Source organism: Artibeus jamaicensis, unplaced genomic scaffold (genome assembly GCF_021234435.1).
Source record: "Artibeus jamaicensis isolate MK-2021 breed Jamaican fruit bat unplaced genomic scaffold, CSHL_Jam_final contig_457, whole genome shotgun sequence".
NCBI classification, from domain to species: Eukaryota; Metazoa; Chordata; class Mammalia; order Chiroptera; family Phyllostomidae; genus Artibeus; species Artibeus jamaicensis.
In genome coordinates this window covers 1321851-1342941 of record NW_026521840.1, presented here as the reverse complement: position 1 = coordinate 1342941, position 21091 = coordinate 1321851, and the positions used below count along the sequence as shown (strand labels likewise).

Below are 21091 nucleotides of genomic sequence, written 5' to 3'. Positions count from 1 at the left end.
TTTTTAAAAAAGAATGCATCAGTATTTTTAAAAAGAGAACAAACAATATAAAACTAAGAAATACATTGTTTAAGGTTGATATTCTTTTCCAGTACATTTGAACCACATTTGATGAGAGCTGCTATTCATGATGCACACATTCAGCTGCTTCAGAAATTGGTGAACTAGATAGACATATAGCTGAATAAAAGATACAGAAAAAAAATTACCAAAGCAATGGGCTGCAATAAATTTGGGTTTTGCACATGCCACCTAAAGAAGTTCATTCTTAGAAAGTACCACTTTTCTGAGAAGCAATTTATCTGTCCTTCCATTCTAAATGAATGTTTGGTGGAATAAAACTATAATAGCATAATCAATCAATCAATAAATAAATAAATAAGTACCTCTTTGGTTGTTTACTAAGCATAGTCCTCCGTAGCCTGCCTTGGATTTTATGGTAAGCACATCCTGCAGAGATCTACATTTTAGTAGCTAGTACTATTCTGAAATCACTGTATATTGAAAAAAACACATGAAAGATCTTTATTCTGCTCCTTTAGAAACATCAACATTGAAATAATGCATTCATATATTAGGGAAGCCGATATTAGCTTCTAAGCCCAGAGATGAAAGTACATTGTTCATAATTGATATGCCCCCCACACACAATAGCCAGTTCAGAGAGTAATGATTCAGAAGAATGAGAGAATAATTCTAATGCTGTGCTGTGGTACATTTAGCAGTATAAAACTTGTGAATTATACTTTGTTTTAACCTTATTTTTCTCACATTCTGTATAACAAAGCACTGCCTTCCTACAGACAAACAGGTAGCACAATACATGAAAAATGCCCTGCTTTCCCTGTTTGATAAGGTGCCATTACTGACTTTGGAGATAGACTTCAAAATTCTAATGACCTCATTTTGGATAATTTGATGAATCTATCTAATATCTTACCAAATTTACTTGGCCATGAGTCTATATCCCTGAATGTTTCTTCTCTACTAGAATATGTTGTAAATCTAATTGAAATGTTTGAACTCCAGTTACCTGCAAAAACTAGTGGCAGATACAAGCTATTACCATAGATGTTTCTCAACCCTGTTGCCAATTTTATTAAGGTGTCCACTAAAATTGTGACTTCTACTTGAATGTAACTTATGAGAAAGAAAAATGACACATTCATAGTCAACAAATTCTCCACTCTATCTCCCATTTCCAGTCTCTATAGTTTCTTCAAGTTCACTCTGATTTTATATATATATATGTAATTCCTTTAAATTTAATTATACTTCAGAAACATTGTGGTATTTTTCATCAACCTGGAACAATTTTCATATAAACTTACCTACAGCAGCATTCATATTTGTGCAACCAGTGGGCACCAGCACACGTGCAAATCTACATTATCTATTTGGTAAAGAGCACATTTAAAACATTTTAGTTGTTCAACATGAATATTAAAACTTCAAGCTAAAAGTCTTAAAATATCAGATTGTACCATTTTTTACTCTTTTTCTCCCATCTGCTAAATTGTCCCTATAGATTCATTTATGTTATGCTCCTTCCATAGCAATTTCAAAGGGAAAGAAATGTTTTCTCATTCTCTTCAACCAAATAAATCTTAGAAAGAGCATGTTTGTTTAATTAAATATAATAGTTTACAAAGTCTTTAAAATTCTGAAGGCCAGATTCATATTACTCAGGACTGGGTTTTTGATATGTAAGAGTGAATCTAACATATTTTATAAATTCAAAAAATTGTGTTGTCACTGTAATGTCATTCCAAATGTTACACAATTAATAAAGAACTTAGTATGCATTTCATGATGTCTTCTTCTTTGAGGTAGAGTGAGCTCTATGGCAAAAAAAAGTACAGCTTCTAGACATGCATGCATATAGGTATGAGAGATGTAAATTGTAAGCACGTATGACTTTGTATTTGAAACATTTTTTTCAACTTCAGAACTATCTAGATGGAGTGCCCTCTAACTATGTGGTTCTATGCAAGGTAAAAACATCCCAGAGTCATCTGTGTCACAAAGCAGCATGGGCAAAAGTGAGGAACATTGTTACAGAGTACCCAGGTGACTCAGGCCCCCTGCAACTCAGATTTGGCACCCTGAAACTTCTGGCTTTTCCCAAGATTAAAATCACTTTTGAAAGGGAAGAGATTTCAGACCATCATGAGATTCAGGACAATATGATGGGGCAATTGATGGCGATTGGGAGAACTGTGTGAGTTCCCAAGGTGCCTCCTTTGAAGGGGATGGAGGTGCCATTGTCCTATGTACAATTTTCTTGTATCTTGTATCTTCTTCAGTAAATGTCTCTATTTTTCAAATCGCACAGCTGGATACTTTCTGGACAGACTTCATATATGTCATTTCAGTAACTTAAAAGACATTTGAATTGACAGAATGATTACTCTAATTCAGTTGTTGTCAACCTTGGCTACACATTGGAATCAGTTTGGGAGCTTTATAAAATATCGATATCTGGGACACAGCTTCTAAAGATTTAAGAATTTGTCTGAGGTCATATCTGTGCATTGGGACTTTTTATAGTCCTCCAGATGATTCTAAAGTATAATCAAGACTGGTAAACACTGGTTTATCTATTTGATTATGTTGACAGCATTCACCAATGTTGATAATATTGACTTCCTGGATCCATGAAGTTAATAACTTGCCCTGAAGTAATTGAAACCAGACCAAACCTTGAAGATCCTTCAACCAGACACACATAGATATATGTTCCAATATAGTGTGGCAAGTATACTTTTCTTCCTAGTACCTAAAATATTAAATATTTATCAAGCCTTTGGAAAAATTAAGTGCTTGTGAAAATGCCTTTTTTTACATGTCTGTGACATATAACTCTCACTTTGAGAGATTATGACAATTAAATGGTGGCAACAGATGAATGTATCATTAACAGCAAGGCTCTGAGATATTTCCTTTCGATGGCTTCCAAAGTGGAGATGGGCAAGAGCTATGTTTGAATTATTATGTGGTCCATGTATATTGAAAAAAGTAGTATCTACTGTTGCACACTTTGTACCCTCTCACACTACCCAACATCAATACAGTTCCATTAAGCCACTTTTTCTACAGGTAGCTGAACATTTACATCTGTACATGGCTCATCCTCAGTAGTGTGCTAGCCAGGAACAGTTTTATAAAGTAGAATACTAATAAATTTAACATTATCACTCTTCACCTAGATAACAGTGACCAAACCAATCACCGAAATGCAAGTGGTAATGACCTCTGCAGCTCTGGGTGTTCTGGTGACTCATTTTAACTCTGTCTGCCTCCTAATTTCAACTTATTGCTATATCTTCCTAGTTGTTCCATTCTACATGTGGGTGGAGGGTTGATTTGACTATTATGCCATCAAGGACATTGCTCCATCTCAGTCAGCATGCCCTCTGAAAATATTTTAATTTCTCAACTTCCCAGTCATGAGGTTGATTATCACACTTTACTAAAATAGGCATTAGAAAGAATCCCTAATAAGGGCTCTCAAAAAGTGATCAAGGTCATGAGACCATGATATTTGAACCAAGATAATGGAACTGAAATTATATATTATAAAGAAGAAAAGACTGGGAGAAGGAATATTAATGGAAGGGGGCATACTTGCTAGCAGTCATAGGAGCAATGCTAAAAGCACCTGATGATTTTCTGCTAATACTTTAATGGGCTTAACAGCTACAGAAAAGATATGCTATAGTGATATTTAAAGGTGTTATTAAAGGTGATATTAAAAGACAATTAAAGGTGATCTCTCCTCTTTTATGTTTGGCCTACTTAGTATATATAACATGGCACTTATTACATGTAGCCTGGAAGTCTAGTTATAATTGCTTTGTATTCAGGTCCCACTCTGGATTATGGGCTTCCTGCAAGCCAGAATGCTTTGTACTAAGTTTTGTACTTTTGACACCAGCTTGGGTCAGGCACATCATAGGCACTCATCAACTGAATAAATAAGTACATGAACAAAATAACAAATTCTAGCACTGGTTAGTTTTAGAAACAGCTTCTAGACATGCATGCATATAGGTATTCCCCACCTCACTGACCCCCACCTCCCACCTTTTTTGAGGGAAAAATGAGAGTCTTACTTAGAATATATTACCTGTAAACTTTAGGAGCAGGTTTGATTCTTACTTGAGCTTTAGAAAGGAAGAGAATGAACTACAAGATCTTAGAATGTTCATCCATTCATTTAACAAATATTTACTAAACCCCTATAGCTTCCAAGCAGTGTTTTAGGCACTTGTGGTATATTGAAAAGCATAATACACAAAACAACTCCTTCATATTGCTCACATTCTAGCAGAGAATAAAAATAAGTAAGTTATATTTGTGTTTCCCACTCTTACCTACCCTTTGCTAGAATATCTGTGATATTTAAGTCTAGGTTTATGGACTTGGATAATACAACCATTTGATGAGGAAAAGTTGGAAGTTTTGAGGGCCAACAAAACAGGGTCGATGTAGTGTTTAGTATATATGTAAAAGAAGGGGAAGGGCTGTCAAGGAACATGTATAAGGACCCGTGGACAAAGGCAACTGCAGGGCAGAGGAGGATTGAATGTGGGAGGTGGGGGTGGGTATGGCAGGGGAGAGTAATGGGGTAAAAATGGGGACAACTGTAATTGAACAACAATAAAAAAAGAAAAAGAAATTCTTTGTTGCATTCCTGGGATTAAAAAATAACATATCCAAAATAAATTATTAAAAAATAAAAATAAATAAAAATAAATCTGGGATAGCCAGGCCCACAAGGAAAAGCTTTTACTAATCCAGCTATAAACTACACAAAACCTCAACAAGAAATTTGACTTTGGGGATAAAGCGGAGAGAGCAGCACAATGAGGCATCTAAAAGAGGAGAGACAAAAGGAAGGAAGAGTACCTATTATCTCTAAGATTAAAGGCAATATAGAAGAAAATATAAGAATAACAGCAAAATTAACTTTAGGACATTTATGTTGGTCAAATTCATAAGAAAATGTTGTGCCCATTTCAACATTTCTGTTCCAACTGGGCTTTGTCAGCTTTTGCTACTTCTGCTTTGCTCCCAAACTAGAGAGATAGAAAAATTTGATTCGCTCCAAGGTTTTCAATTTCTGTGGTCAGTGAAAGCCCATGACCTAGCAGGGCGCAGAGCTACTCTTGGTCAATCTGGAAACGCTTTAGAACAGAACATATGGGGTTCCACTTACACACCCTCAAGAAGTGGTCCAGGTGTGTGAAAGGTGATAGCTGTGCAAAGGACTTACAGAATGCGCCAGGGAATGATTGCTCACTCTCCATTTGAATTAATCTAGGTGGTGTGTGCAATATGAAGGAACACAAACTTAATCAACACAGAACGGGGTAACATTCCTGGTTCCACTCTGTGTGACCCTGAGCAAGCTACTTAACTTTAGAGCCTCTATTTCACATACAGAATGATAATAACAACTGAGAGTTGAGATAATGCATGTAAAAATAGTTATTTTTCCGACAATCTTTAAGAACAAAAATATTAAGCTTTCCCACCCAGGGAGCTCCTGTGCAGCTTACCAGATATTCTGCTCCCCACAGAAAGGTTTAATACAATTTCTGCTGACTTTGCTTGGTAGTCTGACAAAGTCATCAAATCATTACCTGAATGTGAAGTGTCTATTTTTCTTTAACATTTTTCTAGCTTCAGAAACAATGCATAAAAATTAGAGCAATACAAAACAGAATAGCTAACATTAATTGAGCAAGTACATGCATTTTCCATCTTATCATCAAGACAACCCCATGAAATATGCACACTTTTTAGCTTTCTGTAACATATGAGAAAACTGAGCTTAGAGAGATAAAATAACACATGAGATCCCATGCCTTAATACATAGCAGATTTGTAATTTATATTCGATCTTCTCCATTTAGCAAAAAGTGAAAGTCCCCCATAGAATTCACTCCATAGATTGGTTTGTCATTGGCCCTGCACAGAGTTGTACTGTGCATATATTAACCCTTTTTTTCTAAAAATGGACTCATATTATCTATTCTTTTTAAAAAATTGCTCTCTTTAATTAAAAATATGTTGTAGACATCTTTCTTTATCTGTTCATATTTATTTGCCCCATTTTAAAAATAACTCTATAGTATTCTTTATTGTATTGATGAACTATATGGGATTTAAGTAATTCTAAATTATAATTTATGTCAATGAACATATTCACTTCCATATTGATGGACATTTAGGTTGCTTCTAATTTTCTCTATTATAATCAATGATGCAATAAACACCCTCATTTTTATGTCATTGTACACTTGTCTAAGTATTTCTGTAGAAAGAATAATATTCTAGAACTTCAATAGCACAGTAAGTCTGTTTATCTTGATAGATATTGTCAAATTGCTTTTCAAAATGTTGGCACTAGTCTAATACTCTGGCCATCCCCAGGACACAGTGCCTCTTTTCCCATACTTTCACCAACAATGGGCAGCAACCACTAGGTTTTACTTATTCCCATGTATTTACTAGCCAAATGTATTGTTTCTTCTGCAAGTTGTCTCCTGATTATTGCTTATTTTTTATTGATTAATTTAAATTATGTTATTTATTTGTAGATACTACAATATACAATGAACATTTTATGGTACTTTCAAATGCTTTAGTTTTATCTGTTTATTAAAATAATAAATTTTAACTGTAGAAAAATTGAAAATTATAAAAATAACAAGTCAAAAAGAAAATTTTAGTTGTTTTTAACTAATTGCAAACAAATATTAACAGTTCATGCTTATTTTCCACATACATAATTATAGAAACAAAATATATGATCACTGAGAAAAATGGGAAATACAGAAAACTTAAAAGAAAAAAATTAAACACTATATGCAAGTCCATTATATTTTTAATCTAATTGGGGTTATGGCATATACAGTTTGATATTCTTTATTGCTTAACATTATATTCTAAATTTTTCCCAAGCCATCAAAGATTCTCCCAAAATTGTAATAAATTTTTAACAGTTTTATTGAGATATAATTTGCAGACCATAAACTACACCTATTTAAAGCACACAATTCAATGATTTTTAGTATGTTCACAGAATAGTGCAACCATTGTCATCATCAATTTTAGATACTTACATTAACCCCCCCAAAAAACTTTGTACCAGTTAGCAGTCACTACTCATTCCTTCTTGTTTCCCAGCCCTAGGCAACAACTAATCTATTTTCTGACTCTATAAATTTGCCTATTTTTAAATGAAATTTTAATGCTGGCTTATTTGTTTCTGCCTACCAATATAATCACAGACACCTCCTTGATATTCTGTAGATGGTATGTGCTCAGGAAATGTAAATTTATGCTTAGTACAGTAGATATTTTATTACGTGGTGTGCAATTTCATAGCTTTGGGTATACAATAGGTCAAATCCTGTCCTGAGGGAAAACATTTGCTTAAATTAAGTCTTAGGGTTGAAGTCTGGAATATGAGTCAAGGCTAGAGGCACTGAAGAGAAAGTCATTCATCCACACAAAAGTGACCTTCAGCTTGAAATAATTCCTTCATGCGCCCCATTTTTCCTATAGAAGACCTACCAAGTCTTCAAAGTCCACTTAAAATGTCATCACCTTGCCCTGGCTGCTGTAGCTCAGTAGATTGAGCACGGGCCTGTGGACCAAAAGATCGTGGTTCAATTCCCAGTTGCACATGCCTGGGTTGCAGGCCAGTTCCCAGCAGGGGACGCACTAGAAGCAACCATACATTGATCTTTCTCTCCCTCTCTCCTTCCCTTCCCATCTAAAGATAAATAAATAAAATTTTTAAAAAATGCTATCACCTCCTCCTCAATGCCTTTCCTAACGAACCCTGTGGGGTTTTAATTCTTCATTCTCTTATGGTTTTATTGTACGTTAAATTCCTAATTATATCACCTTCCACATTAATTTTGGTTAAACCTAACTAACACTAAACACATACCAGGCCTTGACTTGGACCCAGAATTACAGAGGTGAAATTCACAGTACAAGATGCAGTATTGGGTAGTGGTAGCCAGAACAAGGACTCTGGTACAGACTGTATAGGTTCCATTCCCAGTTCCACTTCAAATTAGCTATGGAGCCTGAGGAAGTTTATCTACATTTCCTGATCCTTACCCTTGTCATTAGCAAGATGAGAATAAAATTAGTACCTTGTTATAAGGGTTAAGTAAAAGAGTCCCTGTAACTAACCTAACACAAGCCTGATACAAGTCAGTAATAAAATCTTTTGATAAAATAAATTGAAAGTCCATTCAGGACATGGTGAGGGGAAAGGCTGGCATGGCCAGCTGCCAAGAATCTTAGGCATTGGGGTATCAGTGTCTCTTGATTAACTTTTCAAGTCAGTGGGGTAAATGGATGGGAGCAGGAAACATGAAATTTGGACAATGAGTATGTATATCATATCCACCCACTCACAGTCACAACTCTTACTTCCTTTATTTTTTGTCACCTTAAGAACCAGAGCTCTGGGATGAATCCCACTTGGTCATGGTGTATGATCTTTTGGATATATTGTTGGATGTGATTTGTCAATATTTTGTTGAGGATTTTAGCGTATATGTTCATCAGTGATATTGGCCTGAAGTTTTCTTTCTTTGTTGTGTCTCTATCTGGTTCTGGAATTAGGATGATGCTGGCTTCATAAAAAGAATTTGGGAGTTTTCCATCCTTCTGGGTTTTTTGGAATAGTCTGTGAAGAATAGGGGTTAGCTCTTCCTTAAATGCTTTGTAGAATTCTCCTGTGAAACCATCTGGTCCGGGGCTTTTGTGTGATGGGAGTTTTTTGATTACTGCTTCAATTTCTTTTGCTGCTATTGGTGTGTTTAGATTTTCTGCTGCTTTTTCATTGAGTTTTGGAAGATTGTATTTTTCTAGAAATGTGTCCATTTCCCCTAGGTTTTTAAATTTCTTGGCATACAGTTCTTCATAGTAATTTCTTACAATCCCTTCTATTTCTCTGGTATCGGTTGTAATCTCTTACATTTCTGATTGTGTTTATTTGTGTCCTCTCTCTTCTTTTCTTGATGAGCCTCCTAAAGATTTGTCTATTTTGTTTATCTTCTCAAAGAACCAACTCCTGGATTCACTGATCCTTAGAATTGTGCTTTTAGTTTCTATGTCATTTAATTCTGCTCTGATCTTGGTTATTCCTTCCTTCTGCTTGCTCTGGGCTGTCTTTGTTGTTGTTCGTTGAGTTCTTGCAGGTGTAGGGTTAGGTTGTTTGTTTGAAATGTTTCTATCTTCTTTAGGTAGGCCTGTGTTGCTATAAACTTTCCTCTCAGGACTGCCTTGGCTGTGTCCCATAAGTTTTGGGTTGTTGCAGACATCAAGGAAAAAATCCCATTCAATATAGCAAAAACAGGGGCGGGGGAGGCTGGGATGGGAAAAATAGACAAAAAACTGTACTTGAAAAATAACTAAATATAATTTTAAAAATATTAAAAAAAGAATAATAAACTGTTTTGCATACTCACAAAAAAAGAAAAATAACTAAATAAAATTAATTTTAAAAAGTTATTAAATTTAAAAAATAAAAAATATAGCAAAAACAAAAATAAAATATCTGGGAATAAACCTAACTAAGGAGGTAAAAGACCTGTATGCAGAAAACTACACAGCACTGAAGAAAGAAATGAGGGAAGACACAAACAAATGGAAACATATTCCTTGTTCATGGATTGGAAGAATTAACATCATCAAAATGTCCATACTACCCAAAGCAATATACAGATTCAATGCAATACCTATTAAAGTACCAATGGCATATTTCACAGACATAGAACAAACACTTCAAAAATTTATATGGAACCATAAACAACCCCAAATAGCAGCTGCACTTTTGAGAAAGAAGAACAAAGTAGGAGGGATCACAATACCTGATATCAAACTGCATTACAAGGCCACTGTAATCAAAACAGCCTGGTACTGGCATAAAAACAGGCACATAGACCAATGGAACAGAACGAAGAGCCCAGAAATAAACCCAACTCTCTACAGTCCATTAATATTTGACAAAGGGGGCAGAAACATAAAATGGAGTAAAGATAGCCTCTTCAACAAATGGTGTTGGGAGAACTGGACAGCTACGTGCAAAAAAATGAAACTTGAGCACCAACTTACACCATACACCAAAGTAAATTCAAGGTGGATAAAAGACTTAAATATAAGCTTTGAAATCATTAAAGTCCTGGAGGAGAACATTGGAAGGAAAATCTCAGCTATTTCACGCAGCAACATTTTTACTGATATGTACCCTAGAGCAAGGAATATAAAGGAAAGAATAAACAAATGGGATCTCATCAAAATAAAAAGCTTCTGTGTGGCTAAAGAAAACAGTATTAAATTAGCAAGACAACCAACTGTATGGGAAAACATATTTGCCAATGATACCTCAGACAAAGGTTTAATCTCCAAAATATACAAAGAACTTACACAACTCCACTCTAAGAAGACAACCAACCCAATTAAAAAATGGGCAAAGGACTTGAACAGACACTTCCTCAAGGAGGACATACAGAAGATACAGAGACACATGAAGAGATGCTCAATATTGCTAGCTATCAGAGAGATGCAAATTAAAACCACAATGAGATACCACTTTACATCAGTCAGGATGGCTATCATAAACAAAGCAACAAACAACAAATGTTGGAGAGGTTGTGGGGAAAAGGGGACCTTAGTTCACTGTTGGTGGGATTGCAGACTGGTACAACCATTATGGAAAACAGTATGGAATTTTCTCATAAAAATATAAATTGACCTGCCTTTTGACCCAGCAATTCCACTGCTAGGATTATATCCTAAGAATCCTAAAACATCAGTTTCAAAGAACCTATACACCACAATGTTCATAGCAGCACAATCTACAATAGCCAAGAGTTGGAAGCAACCTAGGTGCCCATCAGTAAATGAATGGATCAAAAAATGGTGGTACATATACACAATGGAATTCTATGCAGCAGAGAGAAAGAAGGAGCTCCTACCCTTTGCAACAACATGGATGGAAATGGAAAGCATTATGCTGAGTGAAATAAGCCAGGGGCTGAAAGACAAATACCATATGATCTCACCTTTAACAGGAAGCTAAACAACAAAACAGACAAGCAAGCAAAATAAAAACAAATACACTGAAATAGAGAACAGGGGACAGTGACCAGAGGGAAGAGCGGAGGGAATTTAAGGGGGAAAATGGGAGTGATTTAGAGGAACAAGTATAAAGGACACAGGGACGAGAACTAAGGGGGGTGGAAATGGGAGGGAGGTGGGGTACATGGTTGAGGGGTGGGCTGGGATGGGAGAAATAAACAGAAAACTGTACTTGAAAAGTAACTAAATTAAAACTTTAAAAAAAAGATCCAGAGCTCAAGAAACTTTTTCACTAAAAAAAATCTGGTGTCATAGACTTGTTTTATTTTTTGTTTGTTTCCTATTCTGTGTGCATGCATGCAACCAATAGATCCAGTCTTGATTTTCAAGTGTATTCTTTGCTGATACAGTAGACTGATCAATTATATTGGCTTTATATTTTAGAGAGACATACCAAGGCCCAGTAAAATCAAAACAGCTCCACTCTGCTATGGGGCTTCTTCCAAATACATTACTTAGGGTGACTGAGCACAGTATGTGGAATTAGGGGATGTAGCAGCATAAGTGACAGTGTGATGTATTGAAAAGTAGTCTGAGTTTTACTTCTGCCTCTGACACTGACTTTCGTTGTGTAACCTTTAATAAATTCCATTTTTTCTCTAGGCTTCATCTTCTCCCACCTGCACAGTTGAGGCAAAATGGGACCCATGGTAATCTCAAAGGGTTCTCTAATGTTTAACTTTCTGTAGTTCTAGATATGGGCCTGGAATCAGTGGCAAAGGAGGGAGTAGAGTGTCCTATAGGGACTGTTACTTCTCCATCCTTGACTATCTGCTTCTTTCTCCACTCTTCTCCAAGCTCCAATGGCTTCATTATCACCTCTCTCTAAATGATTTTCAAAGATCTCACTCTTGCCATGCCTTCCTTTCTGAGCTCCATTCCTTACTACATACTCCCTAGGAAGATATCTCAATGCAAAAGTCCCATCATTTCTATTTCTCATTCGGCTGGTCCCAAATTGTCTTCTGCTAAAAATAGCTTCTTCCCCTCAGCATTTCTTGAGTTTTATTTGTGGCCTTATTTTTGCCCAAGCTATCCAGATCTACCACACGAGTGGTATCTGTGCATTTCATTTAGCCATCATTCATTCTGACACATACTCAAGTTCTAGCCATTCTTCCCCCAGTCTCTCTCATTTACTTTGTCTACCCTGATTTAACCGCTACCATCCTATATTTACTCATTTGTTTCAAAAGCATCCAAAGGGTCTCTCTGCTTCTACCCTGCCCCTGTAGAGTTTACTATAGACTAGTGAAGAAAATCTTTTTAAAACACAAATCCGATCATGCCATCCCTCTGTTCAGATTCCTTTAATCATTTCTTATCTCAGTAAAAGCTAAAGATTCTTTAAATGACGTACAAGACCCTATCCTCAACCATCCACTTTTTCATCACATCCTCTACAAATTTTTCACTTCTCTCACTCTGCCAGCCATGCTCCCCCCTCAGAATCACTTACAGACCTCCATTTCCCAAGATATCTGCCAAGTTTCCTCCCTTGCTTCATTCAAATCTCTATTCAAATGTCATTTCCTCAGAGAATGCATGGTACCTTAGGACTCTCTGTATTTTATATCATTGCTATAATAGATTATCACAAATTTAGTAGCTTAAAACAACACAAATTTACCATCTCACAGTTCTAGAGTTTAGAAGTCTGCCACATATCTTATTAAACTAAAATCAAGATGTCAGCAGGGCTACATTCTTTTTTGAAAAGCTCTAGGGAACAATACAAATTTTTGCCTTCTCTGCTTTTAGAGGCTGCCTTCCTCCATCTCTAAAGCCAGCAATGTTGTACCTCTCTGTGTTCTTTTCCCATAGTTAACATTTTCCTCTAACTCTGCCTCTTCTATTTCTTCTACTTCTGAGAACCTTTGTGATTACATTGATACCACCAGTATAATCCAAATTAATCTCTATGTTAAAGCCAATTGATTAGCGTGTGTAATTCCATCTGTAAATTTAACTATCCTTTGCCATGTAAACTATCATACTCACAGGGAATTAGCATGTGGGCATTTTGGGGAGTCCAGTATTCTGCCTGCCACTGTTTCTGTCTTATAGCATTGTTTTAGTTTAACTTCATGGTACTCATCACCACCTGACACATTATATACTATACATATCTTTCTAATTAAATATGCATATAATAAAAACAATCAAATAGTTTTATGATTCTTGTTAAAACACTTCCCCTTCTTCACAGACAATAATTTCAAACCTTTTAACTTTTTTTTTGGAGAGGGTGACTTTGTAACACTAAATAACATGCTTATATTGCTAATCCTTCTTCTATATTCTATAGCAGATGAGAATCTAGCTCTCATTTGCTCCCACAATTCCTTTCATCTCAATCCTGCATATGCACAATCACAAATATTTTCTGTCTTCCCATCTTCTCAATAAGTTCATTGATAATTTTGGTGGTGAGAAAAAGATTCATTGTTTTTTGCTGGGACTTCATGGCTGAGCTATACCATATATAGTTTTACTTTTATATATGTATCTGTTTGGTTTATTCATTTAATAATAATCATTTTCCATTAGAAAGTAATCAGCAGTAATATACATGTATGTTTATCTCACTACTATATCCCCAGTACCTAGAACAGTGTCAGAAACCTTGAAGATACTTAATTTGCATTTGTTCAGTACCTACTATGTACCTACACTCATGTCTGTGGTCTTGCACCAGAACCTTGTATAATCAAGCTTAGCAGATCCCTTAAGAATGAGCTCAGTCTATAATTTTTAAATCATCTAAGTCATAGATTCCTTTCAAGAAAATGACATGTTAGAATCCCAACAGGTCTAGCAGAGAAAATCAGAGTTGTTTTGTGTAATATGGGTTTGAAGAGTTGAAACAAGTAGTATGTGGGTGAATGTTTAAAAATAGATTACTGAAGGAAAAAAAGAAGAAGCCCAGGCTTATGATATTTGTTAATTTTTGTACTGTAAAAATTCCCACCTTGGCCAATTTCAAGCTACCAACATGATGTTACTGAATATGGATTTGGAAAAAAAACATGTATGATTTTGAAGCTCTCGGGATTCAAGTTGGCTACAGCATCTCATTGGTTGAAATAGTCACCTACAACTCCCTCTCCCCATTCCCTCATGATTCCCCTTTACAACGATACTCTAAAGGACCCCTAAGTATCTCCAGATATAGCTTAAAGATCCATGAGTGAATATGATATACTTAGGGTACAGATGGGAACACTGAAGCCCAGAGGAGAGGTTGAACCCAGATCTCCTAATATCCATCCCAATGTTTTTTTCCCATTGCATTATGCTTCCAATAGCCTAATTATTCTCCCATCCCTCTGCCTCCAATTTCTTTACCTTATTCCATTAATATTTTAGCAACAAATTTGGCTCTAAAATACGTCTTTCAGCAGCAGTATGTCCCAGCTCCACTCTAAAACCTATGGCTCTCATAGAAATCTGTAAGATCAAGTTTAGGCATCTTAGCATGGTCTTCCAAATTCTCCATTAGGTTTGAGAATAAAGAAAAGGTAAACTCTCTGGATTAAAGCAACTACGCATCTCTTCTCCTCGTCCCTTCAGCCACCTCATCTTTCTTGGTGAAGCTCATGTATAAACCCTAGGGAATGGAAGGAAAAGGTTCAGGCTTTAGAAACAAACCAACTTGAATTGGAAATCTCCTTTCTGACACTTACCAGCTGCATGACCATTAACATGCTTCTTGGTGTCTCTAGACTTCAATTTTCCCCAACCCCCCCCCAAAAAATGGTGAGGGAGATTCATAATGTCTCCCTTGCAAGATAAAGCTTAGAGATAATGCATCCAGCCCAAAGCAGAAGTACCAGAAATGGTAGTTTTCATATCATTTTCTATAGGAAGTATTTTCACACTACTCACTAAATGTTATTTGAACCACAAGGTTTAAATTTCAATAATCCACTTTGTACACACAATAATCCACATGTACACAAAATCAGTGTGTACATGTGTGTGTCCATACATGTGTGTCTTGATTCTATATACACTAAAATATTACAAACACAGGGATCATATCTAAAATTTCTTCTTTCTACCTTACAATGTCCAGAAAATGTCTGGAAATGCTTTATAAGGGGTCATTAAAGATGTGAAGGAAGCAAAATAGTGTGGTGCTTAACAGTATCATTTGTAGAGATGTACAGATATTAGATCTTGTCTAGGCATCTGCTATACACCTGAGTGATTTGCCATTCTGGCCCTCATTCTCACTAGTAGAATGGTGATTTATTCAATTAATTCATTTAAAAATTTTAGTATCTATTATACATCAGGCATTGTTTTAGGCATGGAGGATATTATATAGCAATGAACATGAAATACAAAATTTCCTGCTTTCATGGGCTTACATTCTAGAATGAGAGATAAACAGCAAACAAGCAACCAGTAAATATACACTATGTTAAGTAGTGGTGAATTTTACAAAGAAAAAGTAAATTAGTGTAAGGGAGTAAAGAGTGACAGAAAAGACATAAGAGTAATTACAATCTTATGCATCTGAGGCTGTAAGTATCAAATGAAATAATGCACTAAAAGTGCTTAGTACGGTGCCTGGAATACTAAAAGATTAAGAAATAGTAGTGCACTGTACATGTGGGAATATCTCAGGAATGGCATCCTGAGAATTGTGGATCACCCTTCTTTTCTCAAGGCTGCATGGTAACTCCCCAGGCCACAAGGCAATGGTGCATTCATCTGTGGCTCAGCCCAGTCAGGTGCACCTCTGAGCAGGTCCCAAGCCCCATTACCATTTACTTCACGCTTGGCTCCGGGAACTAGTATGTTGGCGGTATCAGGAGAGCTTGCCAGGTGTGAAGCCCACGGGCTACCATCTGGGCAGCATGAGTCAGGTGCAGCCAGCTAAGGAACTGCTCAGTCTACCTGTGGACCCAACAGATGAGACACATACATCTCATAACATGGAGGGCCTGCTGCCACCAAAAATAAGGATTAATTTTAAAAAAAAACAAGGATTAAGCCCCAGCTGGTGTATTAGTGGTTTGAGTGTGGGCCTGAGAACCAAAAGATTGCAGTTCAATTCCCAGTCAGGGCACATGCCTAGGTTGCAGGCCAAGTCTCCACTTGGGGGCACACAAGAGGCAACCACACATTGATGTTTCTCTCCCTCTCTCCTTCCCTTCCCCTCTAAAGATAAATAAATAAAATCTTTTTTAAAAAGAAGGATTAATTTAGAAGATAATGTCAAAAATGTGTGTATGAGTAAAACTCTAAAAGTGAAGAGAAGTCATTTTGATGCATCACTGGTTTATTTAAGTCAGAAATTTATGGATTTTTTCAGAAATGCTCCTAGCTGTATTTTTGGATCTTTTGACATAAATAAGGTTGCAACAAAACTGGGAGTATGAAAAAGAAGAATATATGACATCACCAACGTGTTAAGTAGAGTTGGCGTGGTTAAAAAACAATCTAAGAACTACATTTGATGGATAGGATCTGATGTCAGCAATTTGGGAGCAGTGGCCCAACAGAAGAAGCTCTGGGAGGAATTTTCTGACCTACCAGTGATGGAAGATGCTATGGATGAATTCATTAAAAATTGTGCTCAGCTGTTGAGTTAACAGGTGACCAAAAAAAGGGCTAGCATGTATAACATATCAAGATCATCATAACATTGGAGACTTCCATAAACAGATGTTATTTTAGTTAAAGTTTCAGCAGAAACTAGACTGGATATTCCAGTTCTCAGAGAAGACTCTATCATGGTACATATATGAAGCACCAAAGGGTCCATTGATGTCTATTTGTGTGAAGAGGAACAGGATTGCTCAAGTACCAAGGTGTGTGAAGGTGTACGGACCTTTTCATCTAAAAGCAAACACCATGATAAAAGAGAAAATCCTCCACAGCAAAGTAAAGAATTGCTTGAAGTGATATTTGTCTTTCATTGACTGACTTCTTTCACTTAGCATAGTAGTTTCCACTCACTTATAAGGGGAATCTAATGAACAAAAATAGCTAACAAGCAAAACTGAACTAGAGACGTGGAAACATGGAACGGACTGACAGTCACCAGAGGAGAGAGGGCAGGAGGAAGGATGGAAAGAAGAGGAAGGGAGTAGTCAAAGAACATATATGAATGACTCATGGACATGAACAACAGGGTAAGGATTGACTGTGAGAGCGAGGGATGGAATGGGCAGAGGAGGGCAAAGGGGGAAAAACTGGGACAACTGTAACAGAATAAACAAGAATAATACAAAATTTTTAAATTTTTTCTTGAAGTGAGAGCAATCCACTTGATTTGAGAATTTGTGTAGTCAGTTTTTTTTTAACATCCCATATTGAAGTTCAAATGAATGACCCCTGAAGTTCCCTCATTCTCAGTGGCAGCATTTAGGCCAGTAGTTCTCTGAGTAGTTCAGTACTTAGATTACTGGATAATTATGGTTTCCACATTCAAAAACAACCCTTTTTATAATCATTTGCTGCTTTTTGTCAGTGAAATAGACATCCTGACTACTGAAACAACTTCATCACAAAGGGTATCACTAAAAAAAATGGTGATACCTGAACTGGATAGTTTTTCATGGACTCTATCCCTTCCTTCAAGGATCACATGTCATTATCACAAGGATCACAAAAGCCAAACAACATATATGCATAACCTATAGACACAGACAACAGTGTAATAATGGCCTGAAGGAAAGGGGAACAAAGGCTGACTGGAGGGGGACAAGAGAAAAATGGGGACATCTGTAATAGTATAAACAATAAAAATTAAGTTAAAAAATAAATTCTCTTACACTGTTCATATCTGTAATTAGCTATTGTGCATTGGATGGGTATAGACATGAATCTAAATGTGATGTCTTTGTATGCATCTGTACAATGTTTAGGTTACTTATGACATATGTCTATGTGAAACTTTTCAGCACTGTATAGCCAAAACAATGTACATATGGAAAGTAGCAAATTCTCTAATTTCTGTAGTATTTATAACTTGTTAGATTCCTGTGAATAAGGGTTACAGGAGAGTTTTTCCCAAACTTCTACATGTAGAAGTATCATAAATATACTGTATCATTAAAGTTCATGGATTTAATTAAAGAATTTTAGTATTATTCCCAGTGCTACACTTGGATTTCAAGCTACTTACAGTTATTGAGACTGAGCAGACTGATGGCATGCCCCAAGCCTTTAGGGGCAAGTGTAGAAATGCCATAAGGTATTGGCTTAATTGATTACAACACATGAATTCAATCACGATAACAATTGGGAACTATTTTAACCTTTTTGCCAGCAGAATTTGTATTTCTGTATGCAGCCTTACTCTTCAATCAAAGGGGTTTACTTATGATGAATTAGTTGTAACCTGTCTTCTCTCCATCACAAGTCCCTCACTTACCAGTATCTAGCTAATTCTACCTCACTGGGTAAGTCATTTACCAGTCTGTGCCTCAGTTTACTCAATATTTTACCACTAGAGAGTGAACGCCTTCAGGGACTTTCTCTTAATTGTTGTTATACCCAGTGCCTTGTACCATGCCTGGCACATGAAAGTACTCAGTAAATGTTTGAATGAATAATAAAAAGAAATAGTAGCTATCATTGCCATACGTGTTGTCATATGTACAGTATAGTTTGATTTTTTAATCTGAAAAGATACAAACAATAAGTCTAATAGTGCTCATGTTAAAATTAGGGAAGCTGTGATTCAGAGAGTCTTAACTTGGCCAAAGTCTCAGAATAAAGTAAATGCAGAACCAGGTCCATCTCTGGGCTTCCTGACTTCCCCTTCAGTGTTCTTCTTGCTCAAGAGGACTACGGAGCTCACTGCAGGACTGGAAGTGTTCACCAGAGAAATACTGCCCCCCTGGATATTTATTTATCTTCAGATCCAGGAGGTTCTAACAGGAGGTAAGAGGGCAGTTTAAAAAAACATTAATCCATCAGGCCAGAAAGAAATTGACATCAATGTAATGGGGCATGGCCTTAAAATTTTTATCATGTAGAGGGAAAAGGTTGTGTGTGTGCACTCACATGTGCACGTGTGTGTGTAGATGTATGGTGGTAGTGGTGGTAGGTTGTTGGTTGGAAAATATTCCCCTTTGTAGGACCCAATTCCAGTAATGTGGACTGAATGAAGTAACCAAAAAACAAGGGATGACCAGACAAGGGGGATTGAATTTGGGAAGCAGAGGGTCTTGACAGAATTCCATATGGTAATGGTAAAGTTTCTTGGCCAAATGCTAGAGTTTCTTCTTAGCCCTTGCAGAGCCCAGATCATGTGTATGTAAGCACCCCGTGGCAAGCATTTGGAGGAAATAATGTCTCCCTTTGGAATCTTACTCCACTTCTCTGCAAAGCTCACCCCTCTCCAATCAAGGCCTCTCTTATCCCTCTAATTAAAAAGAAAACTCAGATTAGATGTTATTTACAAGTTAGGATAAATTTGTTGGATACATTTATCCTCTTGGAGGTGTCTATATTTTCAAAGCTTAGTAGACTCTGGGCAGTGTAAAACCTAGACATAGACTGTTGGTGGACTTATAGTCATTTCATGACCTGTGAAAAGAAGCAATTAAGCTTCCTAGAAGGCTTACTGTCATTCTCTTGTATGTCAGGGGTCTCTAGCAATTGAAAGTCACTAAAAAGTTCAACCTGAAAAACTTGTTTCCCTTAAAAATAAATAAAAGATGAGCACTAATGGTAGGCTTTCCCACCAAAAATGTTGAGCTGTAGGAGAAAGTAATTCAGAACAGAGGAAATAAGGGGATGGGTCATCAAAGAACATATATAAAAGGCCCATGCAAAAACCAAAGGGGGGGTAGGATTGAGGGTGGGAGGTAGGGGTTGGTGGGGCAGGGAAGAGTAGTGGGGGGAAATGGAGACAACTGTACTTGAACACCAAAAAAGGAAAAGAAAAAAGATGCCAAAATTTAAAAAATAAAAAGTATTATGCTAAATGAAATTTCTTCAGAGAAAGACAAGTACCGTGCGATGTCATTTATATGTGGAATCTAAATAACCAAATATATCCCTGGCTGGTGTATCTCAGTGGATTGAGCGCGGGCCTCTGAACCAGACAATCGCAGTTCAATTCCCAGTCAGAGCACATGCCTGGGTTGCAGGCCGGTTCCCTGCAGGCCAGTTCCCAGCAGGGGATGCACGAAAGGCAACCATACATTGATGTTTCTCTCCCTCTCTCCTTCCCTTCCCCTCTAAAGATAAATAAATAAAATATTTTAAATAAATAAATAACCAAATAAACGAATAAATGAATAAAACAAAAACAAACTCATAGATACAGAGAACAGACTGATGGTTGCCAGAGAGGAGAGGGGTTGATGAACTCGGTGAAAAAGGTGAAGGAATTAAGAAGCAGATATTGGAAGTTACAAAACAGTCATGGGGATGTAAAGCACATCATAATCAATAGAGTCAATAATATTCTAATAACTATGTATAGTGCTAGGTGGGTACTGGTAGTATCGGGGAGGGGGACCTCTTGTAAAGTGTATGATTATCTAAGCACTATGCTGTATACCTGAAAATAATATAAAATAATATTGAGTGTAAACTTTAATTGAAAACATTTTTGAGAGTTTTTTTCAATATGAGAAATGGGGATATATTCCCCCCATGACAGCCTTATCCAGCTGAACAGGCAGTAGTTAACACTGTGATGCTGAATATTACATAGGCCAGATATGTGGATCTCTTCTCCATAGGCCCACCAGAAAGAAAAACATCCTTAGACTGGAGGGAGCAGGCTTATCCCAAATGTCACCCCCAACCTCTAAGTCTTGTGGAGGAAACTTAAAATAAACACATCCTGGAACATCAAAGACCAGAGAGCCCTACTGACTCCAGAGAAAGTCTCCCCCTAGCAAGGGGAGAAATGTCTTCCTTCACCATCGAACCT

The 21091-nt window shown here is 36.7% G+C and overlaps 1 pseudogene; it reads left to right on the top strand.

Moving 5' to 3' along the window:
* The first annotated feature begins 16046 nt into the window (after nt 1-16046).
* LOC119056297 (transcription factor E2F6-like) lies at nt 16047-17114 on the top strand (annotated as a pseudogene).
* The last annotated feature ends 3977 nt before the right edge of the window (nt 17115-21091 follow it).